The following is a 25,061-nucleotide window of genomic DNA, read 5'->3' on the forward strand; positions in this document are numbered from 1 at the left end:
CGAACCCAACCCGAAACAAGTGGGTCCGGTTCGAGAAAGTCGAACCAAAACAAAACGAAGTAAATTAGCGTTGACGACATTGTGCTTCTTGTGCAGGGTTGCCAATAATATTTTTCAAAAAACTGGAAGATTGCTCTTTGGAAAACTGAAGAAAACTGGATCATGTAGAACCGTTTTATTTTAAAAAGATCGGGTTTAAAATGATTTTTTACTCATTCCAATGATTTAGAAATAGAATTTCCTTCGAAGCGTCGTGTAGTATTTATATGTAGTTCATTAATCGGTGAAATGAACAATTAATTAATCATATCATTCGAGTAGGTCAAAATGCCGTTTCCCGCTACTCGAACATTACTGTGAGACAATATTTGATCTTTTCTTCTAGAACATCTAGTAAATACGTTTTTTTTTGTAAAACTCCAAAAATATTGTTGTTCTTGCTTCGAGTTCATCATTGAGGTGCATGGGGTCACGGAATCTAACTTCCACCTTCTGTTCTTTTTCTTCTAACGCGAATTTCGATTTCTGTAGTGTTACTTTTGACCATATTCGTTGCTATCTCAAGAATAATGTAGAGCAAGAAAAATCGATCTTCGGTTTGTCGCTTTTGTGTGGTTGGTTGCAGTTGGTTTCATGCATCAAATAGGAGAGTTTAGAGAATGCGTAATGTTAATGCTATTTAGAACTGAAAATCCTTTGGTAGACCACGAGAAACTAATATCCCATTGATGTAAACGGAAACAAGATTACTTGGGTTTTATGTTCATATCAATCAAAGTCAATGGAACACATTGACCCTATGCTCTTCTAAAATTTAGAATGATTTGGAATACCAATAAAATTTGATGATTATATAAACTCAAAGGCAGCATAGCAAACGGGTTCTATGAACTTATTTGGGTGAGATATTTTGCTATGAACATTGCCAGTCGTGATTGAAATTAGTCTTAGAATAAAGTGACCAGATGATCAGAGGTCTAACGCGGGACACAAATAACAAAGCGTTATGTATATACGTTATGGGAACATATACCATAGTTTAGCGAGTCAGAACTGATATGTATTATTTTTTTCTAAGTATCGGCACTCAGTTGTGATTTTTCGGTGGTTTAGATTTTGTTTGCGCCTGAAAATCACTCGCTCAATCAGAGCATTTACGCCTGGCAAGCACGGTTCGAATTCTACAATTTTCTTTGAAAAAGAAATTACGAATATTACCGAATGGAATGCTCGAATTTTTTCTTAAATCTTTCGTTTATTAAGCCTAAAACGAAACTTATTCAAGGCTGTTGATTCGCAGCAGCAGCACTGTCAAGCAACTTGATGATTTTTTCATACTGCAAGCTCCACCCCACAGCGAAGGAGTTGGACATCCTGAGGCACTTAGTGTCCGCCAGATATAGCCAATCTGGTATTTACAACATCATATCCCTGCTGCTCCTTAAGCGGGGACATCGAAGCAACTGGCCAAACGGTGAAGGAGAATCTGGTCAAACTGGACATTTTTATGTGGAAGCGTCAGATGAGACCGGCCGTATCTGAGCAGCAAGCAATCACTCAGAAGGAGTAGCTTGAGGTGCTGGTGAAAATCCTCTTTCCGGCCAAAGAAGTGAAAAACTTCTTTTTCACTGGTGAAAAACTTCTTTCCGTGCTTATAATGAAAGACGAGACGTACTTGATGCTAGAATTTAACGAATGGCAGGGGATCGGGTACTTTATGTTCCCCAGGTAAGCGATGACTTCGAATATATCATCCACACCAACTTCTCGAAGAAGGTCCTTCTCTGACAGATGTGAAGCGAATGTCCAAGCCGCTCTTCTTTCTAATCATATTGTGAACGGGGATATATATAGTACGAAGTGATTGCCGGAAGTTGCGAAGTTGTGGTCTTTATGCCGAATCTGGGATCAGCCCATTATGCCAAAAGATCACTGGAGGATGGATCGGCTGGAGATAAACATTGTCGCGAAGACCGCCAACCTTCTCAACACTCCCCAGCTGCGACCGTTAAAAACTTTTGGGTGAATGGTCAAAATGGAGAGACAGTCGACCACCAAAGCCACGAAAATGTAAAAAAAAACACGCCGACATACATCTTTTCATCGACCATGGTTGGGGTTCCGACCAACTTCCGTAAGACCGCCCAGCGCTTCATTCACGATACTTCATCAAACAACCCTCCCTCTTCCTGTCGAGTATAGACTAGTTTCTCCGGCTTATTTAAAACGTTAAGCCCTGACCGAGCTAGGAACCAAAGATGATCTTTTCGTTTGACTCGCGTTGGTCCCTGCGGATCAATAGGGGACTTTTATAAAAATCATTTTCCATTTTTGTTGCTGTCGCTTCCAGTTGACACTCTCTAAACAAAAAGTCCACTGTCGGTGCGATGAACCCAGCTCAACGTATTAGTCTTAGGATGTATTAGAAGCGCTCTTGAACAGTCTGCCAAATAAAAGTTTGTTTTTTGAGGTTCATCCATTTAAGAAAATCAACATGATTAGATTGTGATATTGAAATATACTAATATCGCGGGACATTTTCGTTTCTTTTGCCAAACGCGGGACGTTTCGCGGGACGTAATCTTACGCGGGACATTTTGTTGAAATGCGGGACTGTCCCGCGTAACGCGGGACATCTGGTCACTTTATCTTATAAACAAGTCTGAACTTCAGAATATTTTGGAGAACCTAGAACATCTGATATTTATATAAATTCAAGGATAGTGTAGCACGCACTGTGCGCTAACCGTATTGAATTCGGAAGTAAAAGTGAGAGAAAAAAAGCACTGAATTGAAGAAAAGGTCGATCCAAGCTAAATACACATTGGATGGGTCGAACGATGAATGTCAAAAAACAAATTGGTCAAGGGATAGGAAGAGTGAGTGAGGGATATTATCTATACATTGTGAATTTATCTTACATAAAATGGGTAAAACTGAAGCACACATATAAAAAACTGGATAAAACTGGGTGATATCTCAAAAAAACTGGAAGATTTCAGGATTTAACTGTTTGACTGGATCGAGAGAAAAAAACTGGAAGAATCCAGTTTAAACTGGAACATTGGCAACGCTGTTCTTGTGTTCGTGACGGCTTCGTGCATCCGATGGGACTTCGGCTTCGTGCACCCGATGGGGCGTCCACATTACATAACGAACCGAATATGCCGCCTGGTACAGGCCGATCGGCATCATTCGGCACAATGTGGACGCGCCTTAAGATTTGTATGATCGTCTCTGATGCCGCATTCTACTCGGCCAAAATAATCATATTAACATTCGCACTCAACTAGATAACCGCAAATGATTATGTCTGAAACACGAAAGCGGTGCACAGACAGAACTCCAGGCAGGAATAAATCAATTTGCGCTCTATTTCCCCGTACTTTATTTCCCTCGCCCACTGTTTGACATGGTGTTAATCGGCGGCTATTAATTTTCCACACCGGAATGGAATGCTCCCGAGATTGCGGCAAGTTGTCTAGACTCCGATGATTGCGGCTGGTTATAAATAGAAACGTCCGCAACAATGTATCCGAACAGAAGCGCCCATTCATTCGTATGACCGGCAGGCACGAGATGAACTCCCACATGTCGAACGCTGGCCGTAACTCATGTATTGGTCTTAATCATTACCACAAACTAGTACAACTCTGCCCGCGCTCGCTGATTGCGTGATGTTGCACCACCAAATCACAGCGCATAACTCTTACAACATCGACTCGACCTTGTATCACGTGAGTTGGCTGTCCCATGAAACCAACTGCAGCGTTAAATGTCGCGATTCTAATCTCAGCTGGGGTTGAAATCTACACACAATGGCGTATAGAAAGTAAAACATTTCTGCCACGCGAAAAAAAACAGCAAAAGGAGAACGGACGCATCCAAAACCCATGGGAACTGCGCATTGCATCGTCCCCCGATACAAATCTTACGCGTTGCAATGTCTCGCATCTACATACAATGCGCAGGAATCCAAGAACTTGCGCACACGCGTTTCGTTATTCACGTTCCACCGCCCATACCCGCGGTGTTCGGACTTTTCGCTAGGTGTCGTCCACCTCTCCTGTGGTGGTCATACGCAGTTCGAGTTGCTTCCCGCTTAGCGGTAATTATCACCAGCGGCGAAAGATCGAACGAGCAGAAACACCTTTTTCGGAGCGTAGCAGTTTCTCAAGGACGCTGCTCGCCATCATAAGCTGCAGTCGCGAATTGCGGGTGCCTTCACGTAGGTCTTCGGCCTTCCCATAGTAAACTGCTACCTCCCACACAACGCGGACACCCACCAAAATACCCGAAGATCGCATCATTTCTGCGAGGTGCTGTTGTTTTTCTTCTGCGCTTGTTAATCTCGTAGGATCGTTAGTTGTGGGGATCAGTTGTCGATTATGTGAAGCCTACAAGGTGAAGCAGTTCAATTTATAACGATGATGATGCGAAAACATTTTAAACCCACGCTACGCACATGTCAATGACTCCCCGAGGGGTGGAATTTTCGATCACTGGAAAAGTGAAATTAAGGGTAATTTTGGTGGTTCAAAGGTATCATTACTTTCTTCGACCTGAACGATGAGTTTGTGTAATCATTGTTTCGTTTGGGGAGAAGTCAATGTTCGGTTATTCAACAAGCTTCTGTTAGTACCACATCACCCAGTTGAACCAGTTAAATCACTTTCAGCGAATTAACTCATCAACCAGTTTGAGGATAAAAGCTGTTGACAGCCCTGGCTAATTGATATCAGAGGGATTAATATTTGCTCTATGTGTGTTCAATAAGCTGGCATTAGAGGAAGCGTAAATAACGATTTTGTAAGAACACAGACGGAACATTTGGAAATATTAGCAGCACAGATGCTACCGGGCGACAAGTTCGATTATTCTGTGGAACCAAAGAATGTTTTGCAGATTCTAAAAGATTATGAAAGAATATTGTATGAGATTTGGTTTTCTTAATAGAGTTGTGAGGCGAACGAACTAATCCAATCGAAATAAGGTTCCGATCAAAGCGTTTGAGAACAATTTTAACCAAATTAACCAGAATCAGAAATATTGAAAGAAAAATAATCTAATCAAACACAATAGTACAATGAAAGGCTAAAAATAATTCATTTCACAAAACTATCGTATATCTCAATACATGTAAACAACATGTAAAATGGTACGATTTTCTCAGCAATGTCACCATCATTCTGGGAAAAAATCCGATAAAATGAACGCTCACCACTACACCTGAATCATGAAATTCGAAGTTTTATCCCTAGAACAGATTCAATTCGAAAGTTAAGAAGGGTGTGGGAGGGCGAATGTGATCTTCCTATTACATCCAATGTATTTCGCTTGCAATGCGTTGTCTTCCCTTTTATACATACCCTGTCTATGCGACGCAGCACTGTTGCTCATATTTCATATTCTGACAGCGGTGAAGGTCTTTAGGTGGCTAAAATTACAAATTGGCGATCGAAAAAACAAATACGTGGAAGTGAGAAAAAACATTGCAATCGCCGGTAGTTGGAAAAATTGTTGAACACGAGTGTTTTTTTTCTCATACTTCGTTTGTTTGTTGAATGAGGGGAAAATGTATAGTGATGTACATTTTTTTTATATGATCGGGCTTGTGAAAGGCATCGGAATCGTGTTAATTGAAAGCGGATCGCGACGACCGCACTTGGTGTTATTAAAAGCGGATCGTAACGACCGCGCTTGGTACTATTAAAGGCGGATCGCGACGACCGCACTTGGTGTTATTAAAAGCGGATCGTGACGACCGCGCTTGTAGCGGATCGAGACGACCGTGCTATCAATGTTTGTAGCGGATCTAGACGACCGCACTCTGAATTTTGTAGCGGATCGAGACAACCGCACTTTGAGTGTTTACAGCGGATCGAGACGACCGCGCTTTGAGTAATTGTAGCGGATCGGGACGACCGCGCTTTGAGTGTTTTTCAGCGGATCGAAACGATCGCGTTTTTATTCAATTAGCGGATCGAGGCGACCGCGATCGTTAGAACGAATAATAGCGGGTTGAGACGACCGCGTTTGATAGATGTGGTAATTATATACGATGGTGGATCGAGATGACCACGCGAAATACGTAATATATTTTGAAAATATTCTAAGAGAGCGAGTTTGGTGAACAAGTATGATAAAATATACGGGAAAATAGATGAAGTCTTTCATTTTTGCGCAATCACCAGAGAACTGCATGAAGCCGGTAAAAAAAGCCACAACCAAAGTGTCTGCAAATGAAATAAGCTGCCGAGAGGAATTGAACGCAGCAGTTCTTGCATATAACGCTGCTGCGCATTCCGTTAAAAGTATAGACCAGATGAGGTAACGGAAATTCAGATGAGGACTCCCTGATTTGTTGTGGAAAAACAACTTTCGATGATAACTCGCTCGACGAGAGGTATCGAAAATTTAAATCGTCCAAGGCATTCCCGACAGTTCTACCCGATGAGGCAGAGTCACCAGGAACTTCCACAAGCATTCGATGCGCTTCAGCTACACTTTTCTTCCAATGGAAAGAGAAAGCAAATGGCGCTTATTGTTAACGAAAGTCGATATTTTCGGCACTGTAAAAAATGAACTTGTTTTGCAAAACTCAAAGACTTGTAAACAATATTCAGCATCTGTAATGCCGATACTTCACGATTCAGCCGTCGTCAATTTATAGCACCTTGAGCCATCTTGTAGAAACGGAACGAATTGAGTTGCACATCCTCTACCAACTTATGTTAATTGTGTTTTTGAGTTATTTAATTTTTTATTAGTTTCGAGGCTTAAAAAGGCAAAAATGAACATTTTCGACAGTTGCTCTTTTTTGCTTTTCATCGAGGTCAAAAAACTGCCGAAGCAGCTCGAGACATTTGCGACGTGTATGGAGAAAGTCTACGAAACGGAAATGGTTTGCAACGTTGAAAAATGGCGACTTTGACGTCGATAACCAAAGTACGTAGAATAAAAGGTAAAGGATATTTTCTGTGTATACACACGGAGAGCGCATGTGTTACACACACAACGAAGTTAGTAATAAAAAATCTTCAATTTGTTCGAAGTTCTGAAGTTTTTTCAATATTTCCCGATTTTAAAAGTTCCAAAAATCATAAAAAGTGACAAAATCGCAAGTCGAGCCGACGGTAAACACGATAGTGTATCGCTTTTTCACTGCAAGTAAGGTTTTATGTGATTTTTTATCGATTTCATACTGAACAGTTTTTGTTTACTTCAGCAATATGTTGAAGTACCACTTCCCGCGATACCGGAACAGAATAATTTCGAATGAGATTAACTAATCGAAAATGAACGGGAACAACACTGCTTCGACATAACCTCCACACATTTGTTTATCGGTTTTGCTTTATTTTTATAGTACAGGTGTGATAATTTTACTGTTTTATATTTTAAAATAATTAAGTAAACTGCTATTTCATCATTTCGAAACATATTTTGAGACAGCTCTTGTGTTATAATTTCAAATATTAAAAAATGTTTGAATTTATACGGATTCGATGGGTGGTTTATTACTATTTTTTGCTTTTTTTCTTTGCCTACCACTACTTGAACAAAGCAGGGAGTAGACTACCTTCTTATTCTACGTACTTTGGTCGATGACACGCCCCATCTGAAATCGTTGAAGAATGTCTCAAATATCTTTTGGAGGCATGAAATTCGTCATTCCGAAAAAGAATATTTTGAATGTCTCTGTCTTTTAAGTCATGTAGCATCTAGTTTCTAGCTTTCCGATTTCATTTCATTGAATGCAAACGTTTTGCAACAGTTAGACGATCGACATAGAACATTGTTGTCAATACTGATTATGTTTGACTATAATATTCAAGCAATAAGTCTTTCGATTCTGCACCATCAGTTTTTCATTCTACTATCGATAATATTTATTCAGAATAAATATCGACATTTTCAATACGATCAAATTGTTTGTTGTTTATACTCAAAATTAATTTTTGTAATCCAAATTTATTACATTAAATGAGCTCAAAAATACCAGAAAATGCGCTACTCCTTAAAAACGTGTATATCATTTGTATAATATATATGCTAGAGCCAATATGAGCGAGCGAAACCGGATACACAGTCAAATAGTACATGAAAGCTTTTCGTATAGTTATCCAAAAACACAGCCCAGACCGAGATGGATATAGATGCTCTCCTACTTTATGCTCTCCTTTTCACTCTGACAAAACAATCTCCAACTTCATTTTAAAATGAGGTGTAATATTATCACGCATCTACGCAACGGCACCAGTAGCTAACAGTTCGGCTGAAAAGTTTATAAGGTTGACGTTGACGCCTCTTGCAAAAATCTACTTGACTATCACAAAGCACCATCTTTCAATGGATGCGTGTCAAAATTTGACCGCAATCGGTCGATTGGTTCGTGGGTTACAGCATTTAGAGTGAAGCAACTTTTGTTATTGTGAAAAAATGGAAAAATCACAAATCAATGAAAACGATAGCAAAATTGCATGAATTGGGCTTCGAATTGCTGCCGCATCCACCGTATTCTCCAGATCTGGCCCCCAGCGACTATTTTCTGTTCGCAGACCTGAAAAGAATGCTTGCTGACAAGAAATTTAAGACCGATGATGAAGTGATTACCGAAACTGAGGCCTATTTTGAGGAAAAACCGAAAGAGTACTATAAAAATGGTTCAGCATAGTTGGCATCAAGTTGGCAATGATTGTTATAATCGCTGTATCGCCCTCGATGGCAATTATGTTGAATAATAAAATTGGATTTTGCAAAAAAAAATTGTTTTACTGTGTTACCTCAAAAACTTTACAGCAGAACTGTTATGTGGTGATGTAAAACAGCCTTCCATTCTAGCCGGCCTTGTTCGATTCCCGTTGACATCGTTTGGACTTTTTTATGCAATTATGCAAAGAGATGAAAAAAGGAAAAAAGAAAGAGATGCCTGCTCCCATACATACAAACATTTTAAAGCTTTTGAGACAGATGATTTAATTTGCTCATTTGACGCTTCAGAACAAGAAAAGGCATCTTTTTTGCTGAAGATGAAATGCTTTCTGGCAACGCTAGTTTGGGTGTATGCTTGAAACTGTATGTCACACTCTCTGCGTTCGACAGGTGATATGCAATACTTTTGTATCTCTAGTTTTCTGAAGTAGAAATATCACGATAACAGTCTCTTTCAACCATAATAGCTACTGCGGAAAACTTGCTTAAGAACAGTTCAAGGAAACGACGAATACAAAGATACGCTGGTGCCAAACGGAAAGACTTCCTCATTGGAAAATCCTTCAATCTAAACGGAAACTGAAGCCTAAAATGAAAATCAATTTGAAATTTGGCTATTTTCGCGAGAAATAGTTATTGATGTTGATGGTTCAAACTTCCCACGCAACCAATGTCGATAGTAATCTGAAGGTGTCAATCCGAACGCTATAGGATGGGTTAGATATCCATGAAAAATAAAGTAAACCTCTGAACCGTGTTAATGTTTTATGAAACACGTGAGTGCATACGTATTCACCTTCAAGTTCCAGTTTCGTTTCTGTCGTGTTTCTCTTATTTTTCGCATTTTTGGATGATGAACCATCGCATATACGGTGCAGAATTTAATGCAAATGGCAGTGAAATCTGAAGCTCGGCAGACCTCGATCAATTGAGGTTACGTTTTGTATTTTGCGTTTGAAGCGAATGTACATCATAGCTTTTAGAATGCACCAGTAGTTTCTCGAACCGCGGCGCGGCGATCGTGCCATGCAGTAGGTCGAGGTCTTTAGACTGTAAATCTCACTTTTCAACAGAATGCATCAACCGGTTGCATCGGTTACAGCTGTGAACAATTTGTTTACAATCGCTCGGCGATGATTGATTGGGTGAGCTGCGCTTATGCCATTGATTGATACAGCTGTAAAATCAAAACTAATCGAAATATGTTGCGGTACACCGTTAGATTCAATTTGCATCCACTTTTACCGTTTGCCACTAACTCATTCGATCCCTCGGCTCTCTCGGCGGCACATAAAACTGCATAACTTCCGAGGCGGCCCACTCGAATACCAATCAGTAGCGAAACCAATCAAATCAATATTCCGCCAGGTAAAGCGCGGCGACCATGCGGAGGGTAAAATCTCTCGCACTAATAAAGTTCACACATCCGATAGCTGTATTGGTTACAATAAAACAGCCACAAATTAAAGCTTCGCGTGGGCGTCAAGGTTGTCTTTTTTCAATTACCGCGCATGGGACGGCACACGTTTTCACCACCGGTGTTTTGTACCGATGTAGCGAAAATGATATGTGTGTTTTGTTGTGGCATGTTTATTCCTGCCGCCCACAGCGCAATCGAGATCCCTGTGACGGCTCATTTAAATACAGGTGTGCTGAAATCGGATACTTCGCTCCAGATCATCTATAGTCACTGGGGCTGACAAAAAATATTGGAAATAGTCAAAGAACTTTTGAGAGGAAGCCGGTGAAAACATTTACGTCCTTTTTAGGAATTCAAACTTTCTTTACTAAATCCATGAATAAAATCTCCTGTTTTTTCCTGTATATTTTAAGTATGCCAGCGAAACAGCCAAAGGCAAAGAATCTCCAGTTTTTATTTTAATTTTCACAGTTTTATCCAGCTTTTAAATTTTTTCGACATTTTACTCCTCAGAATAATATTCTTTCCTTCCACTCGTGAGAATCCTACTCCGCTCTACTCACATCGAGGACCTTTATGACGATTATCGTCTTTCTCAATCTTTATCTATAAATATCTGGTACAAACAAACAGAAGTACGATGTGGTGTTTTTTCACAAATTTGCCTCCCTCTTATTGATATTCAGTTCGATCAGGCAAATTATATCGATTTGGATAATGTTTATATAGGTGCTGCTATCGAAATTTTTATCAATGAATATTTGACAGTATGTAAAGTTTCACACTGCAATCGTTCTGAAACCGTTTTAATTTCAATTATCGTTTAATCGTCTACATGGCGACAATTGATTGATAGAAAGGAAGCTTATAGGGGAGATGGGGGTAAGACGGACATGTTAAGGAAAACTTCAATTGTATCTTTGGAAACTCATGTTTTCAAAAATTTAAAAGCAGTTTCTTACAGTTCAATATACTGGTTTTCGAAATAACTGGCCAAATGTTTTATAAAAATGTGTTTTTCCATGTTTTTTACTGAAAATAAAACAAGCCGAAAAGTAGAACTTTTTTTATCGGTGCGGGTATAATGGACATGTAGTGGGGGATGTGGACAGGTTCATAATATATGAAGCGTAGAAGTTTATCGCTCGCGAGAGGAATAATTTAGCTCTCTCTCAGTGTTTGTGCGTCCAATAACTGAAATAGAACAAAAAGAGAAAGCAATATAAAAAAGAGTTCAATATTCTTCCATTCACTTTCCATCATGCATTGGATGTGATTATGTAAGTGACTGTCCATTCAACCCTTCCAGTGCAATTATTTCAATAATTTAAATTTACCACTTACGAATGAATTTACTTTTCCAACATACCTAATATCGCTTCTCTGTCAACTCACAAACCGAAATATAACCATCAGCGAATTCAATTTTGCAATTACACCACTCAAAATGCTTAATATCGAAGCCGCAAAAATTGCATCCACACGCGGGATCATGTTTGATCTTCGGTTTTTGTTTCCCTATTCCACTTTTGATCAATATTCATTCTCATATGATGGTTAAAATATTATAGAAAAGCATGTAGAAGGGTTTCCCACCAACAGAAATTTGAAATTCATAATGCAACTATACAAATCAACCACCTGTCCATTATACCCCCATTTCATTTTTATTAGTAGTAATTAGTTGAGATTTTTATGTCGAATAACACGCCTTGAATGTATTCTGGAGTGGCAAGCTCTAGATAGCGTGATCACAGTGCGAGTCGGAAGAAATTTCTTTGACGAAAAATTATCGATGACTGCTATTTTGCGACCATGTGAAGAATGCAGAATTGATTTTTACTTTTTTAAATGTCTAAACGGAAGTGTCATGTAACCTCCGAATAGCACAACTGTCGGTTCCCTTGTTCCACAGAAAAGAATTAATTATGAGCCTAAATGAAGTATACACTGAACTCTTTTTTTATGCGACTGATGCGTGCGCGCAAAAACAAACGCGTAATTTCGTGCAAATCGCGTAATCTCGAGAGAATCTCGTAAAAAAAAGTTGTCCCATCACCGGCTCGGCTCGCTTGTCACACCCACACTCGCACAGGCTCTCGCGTAAAATATGCAAAAAAAAATCCCGTAAAAAAAGAATCCAGTCTATGTGATTTATACGTGGCGATGGCTATGTATAAATCGGTATGTTTTCTTGAATGGCGTTAACGTTCCCTGTAGAACTTTTGCCGTCTCAACGTATGCATTAACTAGCGTCATTTATTAATACTTGGTTGAGATTTCGTGAGCCAAATAACACGCCTTGAATGTATTCCGAGGGGCAAGCTCTTGAATACGCGTGACTACAGTGCAAGTCGAAGGAAATTTTTTTGACGAAAAATCCCCCCGGCCAGATCGGGAATCGAACCCGAACACCCGGCAGGATAATGTGGGACGCTAACTACTCGGCCACGGGTGCACTGGCGGTATGTACATTTTGTCATTTTGCTGAAACAGAAGTTTGACATCAACAATGATCCAATTTGATTTTCAAAAGCATATCCAAACACCGAAACATTGCAAGAATATTCAATATTCAAAATCCACTTCCAAATCCATGCTGAACTTTTGGGCTGCAGAAGGAACTTCACGTTTCATACCGTTATGCACTTTAAATAGCTTGAAATCCATGGACTGTACTTCGAAATCATTTCGCATGATGACTGATTACTCGAAAACCGCGAGAAAACCATCATCTCCGGAGTATGTTCGTCACATGCATTGTCCGATAAAAATGTTATATTAATAAATTTGAGTAGTTGGGTCTCTTGAAGTACAAATCACATTCAACGTGTTTTTCTTTATCTACATTTCAAAGAATGACAAAGGGTTGGTCATAATCGTAGCTGTGACAGGCGTCCTGATTTCTAACTTTCATCAGATGGTATCTCTAGTTATGACTTGCTCTGTATTTGACACATGGAGTCATGATCAAATTCAAATCAAACATGCTCCTGTTATTTTACTGTATAACAAGCTTGCTCTTAGGTTGCCGGTTCATTTGTATTCTCAAATTCTTAGGAGCTTGAATAGTAATATACTCATCTACTAATTTAATTCGAAAAATTACATTATATTCATAGAAAGTCACCTGGTTCATCCATCAAACTGCATTTTATGTTTTTTAATCTTTGACTTGCCATTTTAACGAACCAGCCGAAATGTGTTGAAAGTCACTACAATAGAAAAAAAACATAAATCTATTTATTTTGTTGAATTTTGATGAGAAAATTATGTCAAGTCTACTTACATAACCAACTGCAAACTTTTTGAATTGGTAAGTATTTTGTATAAATAAGAATAAAAAAATTGAATTGGTAAGTATTTTGTATAAATAAGAATAAAAAAAACTAGCTATTGAAATTTTGAAGACATTCGACTATATGGGTCTGTGGCAGGGCCCGAAATCTTCGAAGGTGAAAAATGAAGACCGACTATACTCTCAGTAGCTTCGCTACAACTAGAACTGCTTCGGCAGTCGCCCACAACAAAAAGTGACTTGACTAGAAAATGAATTGACTAGCGTTGACTAGCGAGGATGACTGAAATAAATTGCCACCAGCAGACACACACTGAACTATTCCAGTCAGTGATTGTTTTAACTGACTCGACTAATGAATACAAATTTGCCTCTTCATTCAACTGACTTCAATCCACATCCACTAGGAAAGAAATTTGTTCCCGCGAACGCAATCTTATTTTTACGTCCATATAGAGGAACGAAAACATGATTTCTGATGCAAAAAAGAAGTTACCCCACCAATGGACGGTTTATTGTCTACCCATCGTGAACTCAAACGCATGCACACGTACATGGGAGAGAGAAAGAGAGGAACGAATTCGTTTTGGGGGAAGTCACTTCAAAGTGCAATGAGGACAATTTGACTGGAAAGAATGAAATGATATAGTCGAGTCGGTAGAGGGAGATAGCGACCGACTGACTGTTTAGTTGTTTTGGCGGAGAAATTGCGTGAAGAAGCCAAAAGTCATCACTAACTGAATACGGATATAGTCAGTCAGATAGTCAGCTGACTAACCTCAGTTGACTATGACTATGCAGAGCCCTGGTCTGTGGTATCACTCCATTGTGGAAAAAAGGTCTCTCGTTAAAAATAGTTTGAGAATCCCTGCTGTTAACGAACACAAGGATGCAAGGATGTATGAAGCAAAGATGCTACATACTGACACTGTCACAGTATATCCAATATTTTTTTGTAATATACATAAAATTGAGAAAAAAAATAAAATCCAAAATTCATCATATTTCTCACATCATGCAAACAGAACACGGAGTTGAATACAGTAATAGCGAATACAAATTTCTGGAAGAATGAGATAACACCAGGATTCGACATACATCAAAAATTTAAGCAGTTTTAAGCTTCAGAGATTAAGAAAATGTGCTCAGAATAACCATTTGAATATCTTTGATTATGTCTACGATAGATAAAACAAATTTTCTAAAGACCAAGTTTCATAAAGTTTATAATAATTGGCATCCGATCTAGTACTGGTGAAATTAATTATTATTACCATCAATCACCATCTATAACAATGAGCTCATTATCCTTGTGCCCCAACTAGAACCGTTCGTGCAGACATTTCGAGCGCACGTCTATTATTCATCGCTATCCGTCAACAGCGGATAATGAACCATGTCGCAACGAATTGATATATTTGCACATCTTGAAAGACCTTCCATTAGCAGGGAAGATGCGTTGAAGGCCAAGTCGAGATGCCCCGGGCGTTCCGGGCGACTTCGGAGACGCCCTTCATTAGCTGCATTCTTGGGAGCTAGTGCAATTGCCGGGTATTCATCGTTGGACTTTTCACATTCTAAAATGTATTACCCCGATAAGGATATTCACTTAAGAGGCGCTGCAAACGAGCTCACACGTAGCGTGCGGCAGCTGAGCGAAAAGATAAATAGGTGCATACTGCATAAAGTTCTCTTCCGTTCGGCCGTCCAGTGTGTGTCTGCTGGTGGCAATTTATTTCAGTTGTTGACGGTCGGGCCTCGGCACACGCATTTGCAAACTCATTGCGTTCAAAGACCGCTGAAATGCTGCCACAGTTGAAGCCTATTCATCACACGGTGTACCATTATCCAAAGGGAAGCAAACGATGGGATGAGGCGACAATAATGGTCACGAGAGTGTTCGCTCGCCCGTGGCCCCATCGCCACCAGCGGTCACAACATTTTTCCTCGTTGAGGAGGTCCCTGCAGAATACATCGGGTTCTTGCTGCGTTGTAGGCCGAGTGAGTATTCCTTTTCAAAACCTGCAAATCTCTCCGGCTGAATAGATAAGCGATTGAGAGTCATTTTTCATATTCCTTCAAAAGCAAAAGCCTGTTTGGTTCTGACGATGTTTCCCTGCACACAGGCTGCGAGTTCAATGATCTTCCCCCGATACCGGGCCCTGGATGCTTCATAGGAAGGTCGTGGTTCTATTTTTGGATAGATGAGCAATGCGTTTTTTCATCACAAAGTTTATTTTTCTGAAGTAAATGTATTTTATTTGATTGCTACATTTCACATTCTGGGATCAGTGACAAACATTGACCTCTGGGAACCAGACAAACCCTGATTACCGTTACGAGCCAATGATGTTCAAACCGAGGAGATCACATATTCGCGTTTGCGTCTTTCGCGTTCGAATGAGTCCTACTGAGATAAATTTGGGCTTTTCATCAAACTTAATTTCAAGTTCGAATCAGGTGGCCTTGATCTAAACCTACAGATAGACTTTGCTAACAGTGTTGTGAAGATAATCAATGAACTAAATTCTATTTGTGTTCCAAAAAAAAACTGTTGTTACTCACTAGATCGATCTCGCCTCCTTTACTTGCTCCGAAGCTGAAAAAAATCTGCGGTTTGTTATCTCACTAGAATGCGTCTTCAACCAAAAAATAACGTGTGCGGTGCTTGTCATTAGCTTCCTCAGGCCTGATTAATTATTGAAAATATGTGTGTGTTCATATGAAGGATAAATATGCCTAATAAAGTTATACATTTGTTTCAACAAGTTGAACATACAGTCTATCGCAAAATTAAGTATACACCTCATGCGGCTTTGTTATTTTAGAGTTTTTCGGGGTTAAAAAGTAAATAATTAAATGCGACTCATATTCATTGCAAAATTGATCCATTTTACTCTCATGTAGTGATAAGAAAAAAAATAAAATTGTCATATTTCTACTTCATATTTCATATACAAACAAAAAATCTCCATCTAAAACGTGGCAAAATTGAGTGTACAGTTTGTTTTTCTTAAAAAGAAAATTAAAATCAGTTCAGAAATGTTAACAGATAACAAAAATCAATCCCCTAGTATCTGGGATGGTCCCCCTTTGGCGTCCAGCACTTTCTGCAAGTGTCGTGTCGAGATTTCTGAACACTGTCGAAGGAAGTGCCTTCCAGATTTCCGTAATCGTCGTTTTGAGTTCCGCTTTGTCCTTTGGATTTTTATTCTTCAGATGGTTCTTTATTTCCCACCATAGATACTCAATAGTGTTGAAGTCCGGTGATTGCGGAGGTGTTTTGAGTTGATTGGGACATTATAGAGCAGGTATTCCCACACAATGAGGTCAGTTTGCTTCGGGTCATTATTCTGTTGAAAGTAGTAATCACGAGAGAGACCAAATTTCAGAACGGGAGACTGCAGGATACGTTTCAGGAAGATCAATTAAGCCATTTTGTCCATCGCCGAATCGATAAACTCCATGGTTCCAGATCCAGAAGCCGCCAATGTACCATAAATCATATGACTACAGCAGCCGTGTTTTACTGTGGAACCAAATGCTGAACCTGGAGCACCGTTACTGGTTTTCTCCACACCATCTGTCTTCCATCCGATTCAAAGAGATTGGTTTTCGGCTTATCCGTATAAAAGACCTTGTTCCAGAACTCCTTAAGTCTGTTCACACATGCATTAGCATACTATAGTCGTTTTTTTCATATTCACCTTTGAGATGAAATAATTTTCACGGCCAATACGACCTCTCAGATTGTTCCTGTATGCTGCTCTCCGGACAGTATCTGCGCTGACAGGTCTTCCAATGATGCCGGCCACTTCGGTAGTCAATTTAGGAATGTTTGTCACAATGTTCGCATAATCACTCGTTCATCATCAGAGGACAGGATACGTTTGTGTCTTCTACTCAAGAGATTTTCCATGGTTCCCTCGTATTTCCAATGGTTTATGATTTTATTTGCTGTAAAGTGAGTTCTTCCGACTATATCTGCTATTTCCTGCAATGTATTTCCACGACAGTTCTTATTTATTATCATTGTACTTGTAACAACATCTATTTCTTTCCTCTAACTTGCCATTTTGATAAAAAATGCAAACATCAATAAAAAATAAAAACCAACACTGCCCAAGCAATGGTTAAGTGTTGACACCAATCACTGATGAAAAAAGTACGCTAATTCGCAAAGAAACTTACTTACAAGACTAATTTTTTCGGAGAAATTTAAGGTGTACACTCAATTTTGTGATGGCTAGAATAGAGATTGTTTTCAATTTTTAGGAATAAACAATTAGCAGAAAACTTTTCTCGGAATTTTATTGTACGTACAGCTAGGGTAATGTGTGAGTAATAAATATTTGATTTTATTTATTTATTTATTGTCCAGTAGTATAAATCACTTAAAATCACTACTTCCGATGACAACACTGTGATGAAACATAAACAAGACTTATACAATATGCATCAAAAGAATCAATGTATTCAAAATATTTCATCTATATATATAAAATGGATTTCTGTCTGTCTGTCTGTATGTCTGATTCTTATGGACTCGGAAACTACTGAACCGATCGACATGGAAATTGGTATGTAGGGGTTTTTGGGGCCGGGGAAGGTGAAAGTTTTCATGATAGTTTCCATGATAGGTCTCCTATACAAATGAAACACAAATTTCTGCATAACTCGAAAACTAATCAAGTAAATGGAGCCAAATTTGGCATGTGAAGATTTTAGGGGACACGAAACGTTTCTGTGGTGAAAAGTCACTCCTGCCCCCTCCCTAAGGGGAGAAGACGGGAGAGGTCTGTCTTTATTTTATCATGTTTTCTGTATCAAACATTTATTCCATGTAACGGAGAAACATGTTATTTGCAAGTGGTTGAAAAATCTTGAACGAGTATTGTGTCTGAAAATAATCTGATATTATAACGATGAGTTTTGGTAGAAGTACTAGGAATTTTATAGTAAAAGGTAAATTCAACGGGGTCGATTAGAAGATCAATCAATGAACAGTTCTGCAATTGGACTCATGAGTTTGCGCCTAGTAAGAAAACGTGAATGTTTAGAGGTATTGATAACAAAAAACTAATTTTGGGCGGGACGAAGTTTGCCGGGTCAGCTAGCACCAAATAAATGGAAAGTACGTCAAATAGCATTTGCACACTCAATTTTGCGATAGACTGTAGGTTTTACTCCGCGAACTTTTCAACCAGCCTAGTCCATTATTTTTTTTTTCATTTTTCATTATATCATATGTCATAACTTCAACCTTAACTACCTGCAAGGATATCGGGTAATGTGAATCAGGTCAACGAAAGTAAAATCGAAATCAAGCATCGTATCTCACTATTATTGGCGGGAATCGGATCACAGAAAAATCGATTTCTGCATTCAATGCATTGCATTCCATCCAGGCGATTCGCTCTCGAGAGCAGGTCGTTTATTAATATTCAACATGAGCCTTCGCCACAGGGTTCCCGTCAAAGATGCCCATCAGAATCGATCACAGGTTTCCTTATTGGTCTCTGCCACGATTTAACTTTGACCAACAGACCGAGAATTCAATATTCATGTGCACTTTTCCACGACACGGTAGCCGACATGACAAATTGAAGGTGACAAATCACCAACCAACAGCCAACAGATTCGGATTATGTCGTCTTGCGACGATGTGCCGACAGCCGAACCAATCCGAGTGCACGTACAGAATGTCCAATTATCATCACCTGCACATATCATACCGCGAGTGTAAGTGGCGTGCTTATAAATGTTATACATGCGAGCAGTTATGTGACACACGGTATGAATATTTATGCCAGCAGAGACAACAACCACCGTGATGATGCATCGATGCATCCGCTAGAGACAATCCGTCACGTCGGTTAATATTTCACCTTATTTCTCTTCCCACCAAAAGGATCCGACCGACCTCCAAACGTCATCAGCATTGTCTCAGCGAAGAATTGGGACAAATGTAAATAATTTCACCCATGTCTATGCGCTGGCACGAGTCACGTTGCGACTTTCGTTTGGTCTATTGAAATTGCATCTCACCGTATGTTTATTTATAATATACTAGAATTATATCGATTCACAATGTAATAAAATCGAACCGTACGCTTGCAGCCAGCCACTAACCACGTCATCGCTAAAGGCCGATCACCACGTGGACGACAAATGACTCTGCGAGGCGTATTACAGAGATGTAGGTCAAGCGCGTTCCGCCTGAAAGTGAATCCATTGCAGATCTTTCTTTCAGCGGATCCAGATCGACTCGAAAGCGTGCCTGACCTTCCGCGTGACTTGACAGAACTCTTGGTCCACAAATCTCGCACCCTGAGGTATACTTATCTTGCATGTCCCAGGCATACGGTTTCAAATTGGGAGAAATGAGTTCGTGACAAACCGATCAGGGCAAAGAAAAAAGAAGTATCCCGATTGATTGAAATTGGCTTCTGCGAGATTTGAAGACAAGCTGTATTACGACTGTTGGAATAGAAGTGAATTGCGGAACTTCAACCGCCCTGAGAGATCATGATTTGTTGAATTGACATACATGATTTATACTTTCGCAAACTGGACCTAGCATGTTGGAAATCATAATCGGATAGTGAATTTGTAGCTCAGGAAAAGGAAAAGGAAAAAAGATTACCTCTGCCAAAATCGGAATTATGAAGCGCACCTCGCACACGTTCATAAATTTATGTTCTCATTGCAGATCATTAATCTCACGTGGGCTGGGCTAATTGAAGACCGTAACCAATTTAAATAATTGACTGCCTCCACTGCCGGCTTCTGCCTTTGACCGTTACGAAATGTGACCACATATTTTACGACCTATTAAAATTGCGGAAACGAAATCTCACTAACATACGCGCACATCTGAGCTCCTAAATGAACCGTCTGCGCCATTAAAATACCTCACTTCGGTCACCCGAACTTCTCGCGGGTGAATAAATGACTATTCAGCAATGATAATTACTATATCCAATCTCTGCATCACTGGTCGCCTTGTTCCATACTGTCGAAAAAATACCTCATCATGTCTCATCAGGAGGTTATTTGTAAATATCTTAAGGATGACTGATGATATTCTTGTCAAAATAACGACAAGTTTGGAATGCTTCCTAGCCAAATCCCCCGAACTAGATGTAGCTAAGAATTTTTTTTTTTTTATCTGTATTATAGTGATTTTCAACTCATTTGGCTGGTTCGTCACTTTTACTTCCATTTTTGGAAGAATGTCGGGAGTGAGAATTGAACTCGTGACCTTCAGCGTGAGAGGCATGGATGTTACCACTACGCCAGATCGCCTCCAAGCTAAGAATGATCTCATTTAATGGCAACGTCACTATAAAGAGTGACATGCAATTGAATTGTCCAATTACAATACACACATTGAATGGTCGTAAATTATAGGTCCACCTCAGTCGATCGGGTATTATTGAACTGCAAAATAAACAAAATCAAACGGGAGCAAATCGTGAATAATATATTGGTAATCTGCTGTAGATTGGCTGTTTTTTTTTGGAATGACTGATCTATTAGTTATGGTTGAAACAATGACCATGTGCTATCGGAGAAACGAGTGCGTTAACAATGCTGTATGAGGAAATCGATTATTGACCCGTAACGGGACAACGTTTTGACCCGTTAAAAAAAATTGGAAATTTGAATTTTTTATGTATGAATTTGACTATATTTCAGCAATTATACTACTTTTTATGTTAGTTTTTGTACTGAGTTCTGAGAGATAATTTTAGATAAGTTCAAATGCTTAGATTTTCGAACTACGTTGCATTGAAAATCTATGTGTTAATACCAAATAGGGTGGCCTATGGAGAAAGTTTGTTTCTAAATTTTTTTTTGGCATTTTTCTAAAATTCGGCTTTTAAAATACAAAAATCGAATAAAATACATAATCGCGACTTTAGTGCTTTTGTATAAGCAATATCCAAATTATTAGAACGTTGTTCGTTTTTCAAATAGAACCAATGTTTTATGTTGTTGAATAACAGCTTCAGCGAACTTGCACAAATATCATCAATTCGTCTAGAGCTAAGCGCATCGTCTGCGAGCTTTTTAAATGTAGGCAATCAATTATTGAAATTCTTAAAATCATACATGCTTGAATTGCAAAATGAAATAAGCTATTATCATCAATCCTGATAGAACACCAGCTGAAGAGCACGTGTGTATATCCAATTCGAATGTTGTTGAAGACATTGCTGGCGACTACACAGCGACGCAATAAACGACACACATCGTTCATACGATGCTTTCTATCTTCTTCTTCGATGGTACTAACGTTCCTATCCTTCTCAACGTAGTGACAGGCTCTACAATACGTGTGACCACAGGCAAGTCACAAGGAATCTCTTTGGGGGAAATCCACTGGCCGTTCTGAAGGGACAACACGGATATTGCACAAACTTTTAAAAACGAGATCCCGCCACAGACACTTTATTCATTATAAACATCATTACTCATCCTGAATTAATATTTATGAACATATGTTTAAAGTATACGAAACAAACAATGTGTGGACTTTTATATGTATCGCATGATGATTCGACGTGATCAGGACAACATCATTCTACGATGTCGTGAGTTATGCCAACAATTCGTGGTCGACATATATGCAAAGGTAGAGAGCGAGCGACTGCGAGAATCAACAGAAGCGGCGTGAAGAAGAATACATTCACTCGCGAGACGCTATCATGAGCAAAACCGATACAGCCTTTGCTATTGCCAGGCCAAAACGTATGCATTGTCATGACATTACAGCACGTGTATTCAAACGAAAAATGATGTGTTTAATGAGCTCCAATACCACATTACACGTATTCGGACCCAGACCTTGTAACCTGATTTCCAGGTTCCTTGGCGACAGATTGAGGAAGTCCGTCGATTGCCATATAAATACATCACACATACACAACAGAACAACAGAACAGAACATACCTTGGCTGGGGCAAGCTGGGAAGAGAATCAGTAGTGGTCAGTGGGTATAACTTCATCTTCTCTACTCTCTCTAGAAGGAAGCTGGTCACTCAATTTCGTGGATATAAAAGGAGCCAGGGTAGAAAGAGGAGCCCTCTTATTTGCTGGATCAAAATTTGAAAACCGGCATGCTGCGCGCGCACCCAATGGCTGAGTAGACCACCTAACATCAGCCTTCTTCCATCCTGGCCACGTTCCGTTCCGTTCATCGAAGAGAGGACCACATACCCAGCCCAGCCCGATTGGAGACACACTACACAGACATACATACACTGATACACTTTACATGAATTTCAAATAAATATTGTAAGTACATTTAAAACCCTTGTCATCATTTGTATGGTATCGCACAGTTTTCCCTTTTGTGTGGAGTGACGTAGGAAATCATCAACGGTTCCCTAGACTTCGGACCTGGACGTCGTCTCGTAGAGGGCACCTGGGTCGAGTGACCAGGTTCTTCGCGACGCCCGAACAATTTATAATTTTTTTTGTCTCCATCTCATGCGCTTCCGGGCAAGGAGGTGACAACCTTGCTGGATGTATGAGATTGAATGACAAAAGCGAGGATTACCTCATACGCACATTTTTACTTATGGTTATTCGAAAAAATATGCTCTGAGGAAATCGGTAGCGTTATTTCCTTTGAAATTCCAGATCCGTCTACTGATCATCTACTCTCCTATGTTTTGAAATACGACCGAGTCAGAATTACCCTAACGGATTACAACCAAACATTTCATCTGTGTTTCGGAGCGTGCTCATTCGCCAGAGCGCATGTGTGCACGAGGAGTGGGAACTCAACTGGGTACAAAAATCTTGTTGCGCATCAGCACCGAGTTGCATTCTGAAAACTGATCACGAACATTTCACTTTGTTCATCGAATGACGATGCGCACTTTCGGTAGCATAAACATCAAACACACTTCCGGTCAAATTGTTTCATTCGTTCTATTCTATCGATTACATTCGATCGATTTTATAGATCGTTGAAATATTTAAACACACTATCAATATTTTATTATTTTTTATTTAAAACGACATATCCAGTAGCAATAATTTATATGGCGGAACAACGTTTGCCGAGTCAGACAGTTATAAAAATAAAAATTATGATATTAAAATTAATATCATAAATTAAAATAAAAATAAATTTTGATTATTAACTATGTACTCTATGTAATAGAGTAACACGCTTTTTGCAAGCGGTAAAAAATCCTAAACGAAAATTGTGTCTGACAATGATTTTATATTCTAATGATGTGTTCTAGTGTGAATAAAAGGAAATTGATATCATAATGGTTGAATATGGTTAAGTACTACGTGTTTAAGTAATCAAACGATATCGAGTGAAAAGCCTGATTCTTTTTTTTTTTACTTAACCTCAAACTCACTGCCAGGAATGATATTAAAAACGATTGTAATGAATTTTAATTTGTTGCCTTTGACGTTCCAAGTACAGTAATGCTTTTGAATCCGGACGACGACAATATTGAATTAAAGAGGCTTTAAACTTTTTAGTTCATTCGCCTCTACGAAAAAAACGCGTTCGGATTCAAAAACATTACTATATTAATAACAGCCAAGTTTTCAACCCCATTCAATAATGTATTCATTCATCATAGCAAATTTGTTCATTTATCAGCGATATGAATAAAATGAACACTTTCGTTATTGTTTCCAATATAGTGAGAGGAGTGAATCTCATGAAAAAATAACGACAATTTACAATAAAGCAATAAAGCTTATTTGTCATTGAGCTACCTGAACAACCTAAAATTCTAAGATCCTGCTTTTTAAAGGGATAACGAATAATTACGTAACTCTTTAAAGGGGAAGAATGTTTTTATTGTTGAATGTTTTAATTTTAAGATAAAGTATGCAATAAGTCATGAGTTTTTGGGATAAACATCAATACGATTTTTAGAGATTAACAAGCCAAACATTTTGCAGAACTGCACTGCCGTTCTACTCACTGTTGTCCCATGTTCCAAAATCAGCAACTGAGAAAAACGCAATCAAAGTTTTCTAGCATATTTGTCTACCAGAAGCTTTAAACGTTTCAATTTCGCAATACACCGGGTTTTTATAAGCAGTGAACTATTGTTTGATGAAATGTGAAAAGTTTCCCTCACTGAATCAATCAATCTTGGTAACAGGCTTAATAGTCATGGTGAGACAGTTATGCCTAGAATATCAATATAGGACAATTGAACTTGATGTTGTTTTTGGAATACTGGGAACAAATAATATTTTTTTTTAGTTTTTCCGGAAGATTATGCATAAAAACATCGTTTAATGAAGAAGAAAGTGATCTGCAACACCTTTGCAGAATATAAATATCATTGTTATTAGGCACTAGCTGACCCGGCAAACTTCGTCCCGCCCAAAATTTATTTTTCGTTATCACATCTTACGTTTTCTAATATAATAGAATGAAGACAACTCTAAATCGGCCAGTTCCTTTCTCTAGTTTTGCTCTTATCAACACATTTGGCGATCCATTTTTATTTATATAGATAGAAGAAGATATATGAGTGCGGTTACCACATTAAAATCCGTTTACACGAAGATAGATTTCGTTACCGCAAACATCAAATGGACTAACAACGCTTATCAATATGTAATTGTAGA

General features: G+C 39.0%; 1 protein-coding gene across 6 annotated transcripts in view; it reads left to right on the forward strand.

Moving 5' to 3' along the window:
* LOC129773113 (uncharacterized) overlaps positions 1-25,061 on the forward strand; it is a 281,523-nt gene that overhangs the window by 185,351 nt on the left and 71,111 nt on the right. The gene's annotated exons all lie outside the window — the stretch shown is intronic.

This window comes from Toxorhynchites rutilus, chromosome 3 (genome assembly GCF_029784135.1).
Source record: "Toxorhynchites rutilus septentrionalis strain SRP chromosome 3, ASM2978413v1, whole genome shotgun sequence".
Classification (NCBI taxonomy): domain Eukaryota; kingdom Metazoa; phylum Arthropoda; class Insecta; order Diptera; family Culicidae; genus Toxorhynchites; species Toxorhynchites rutilus.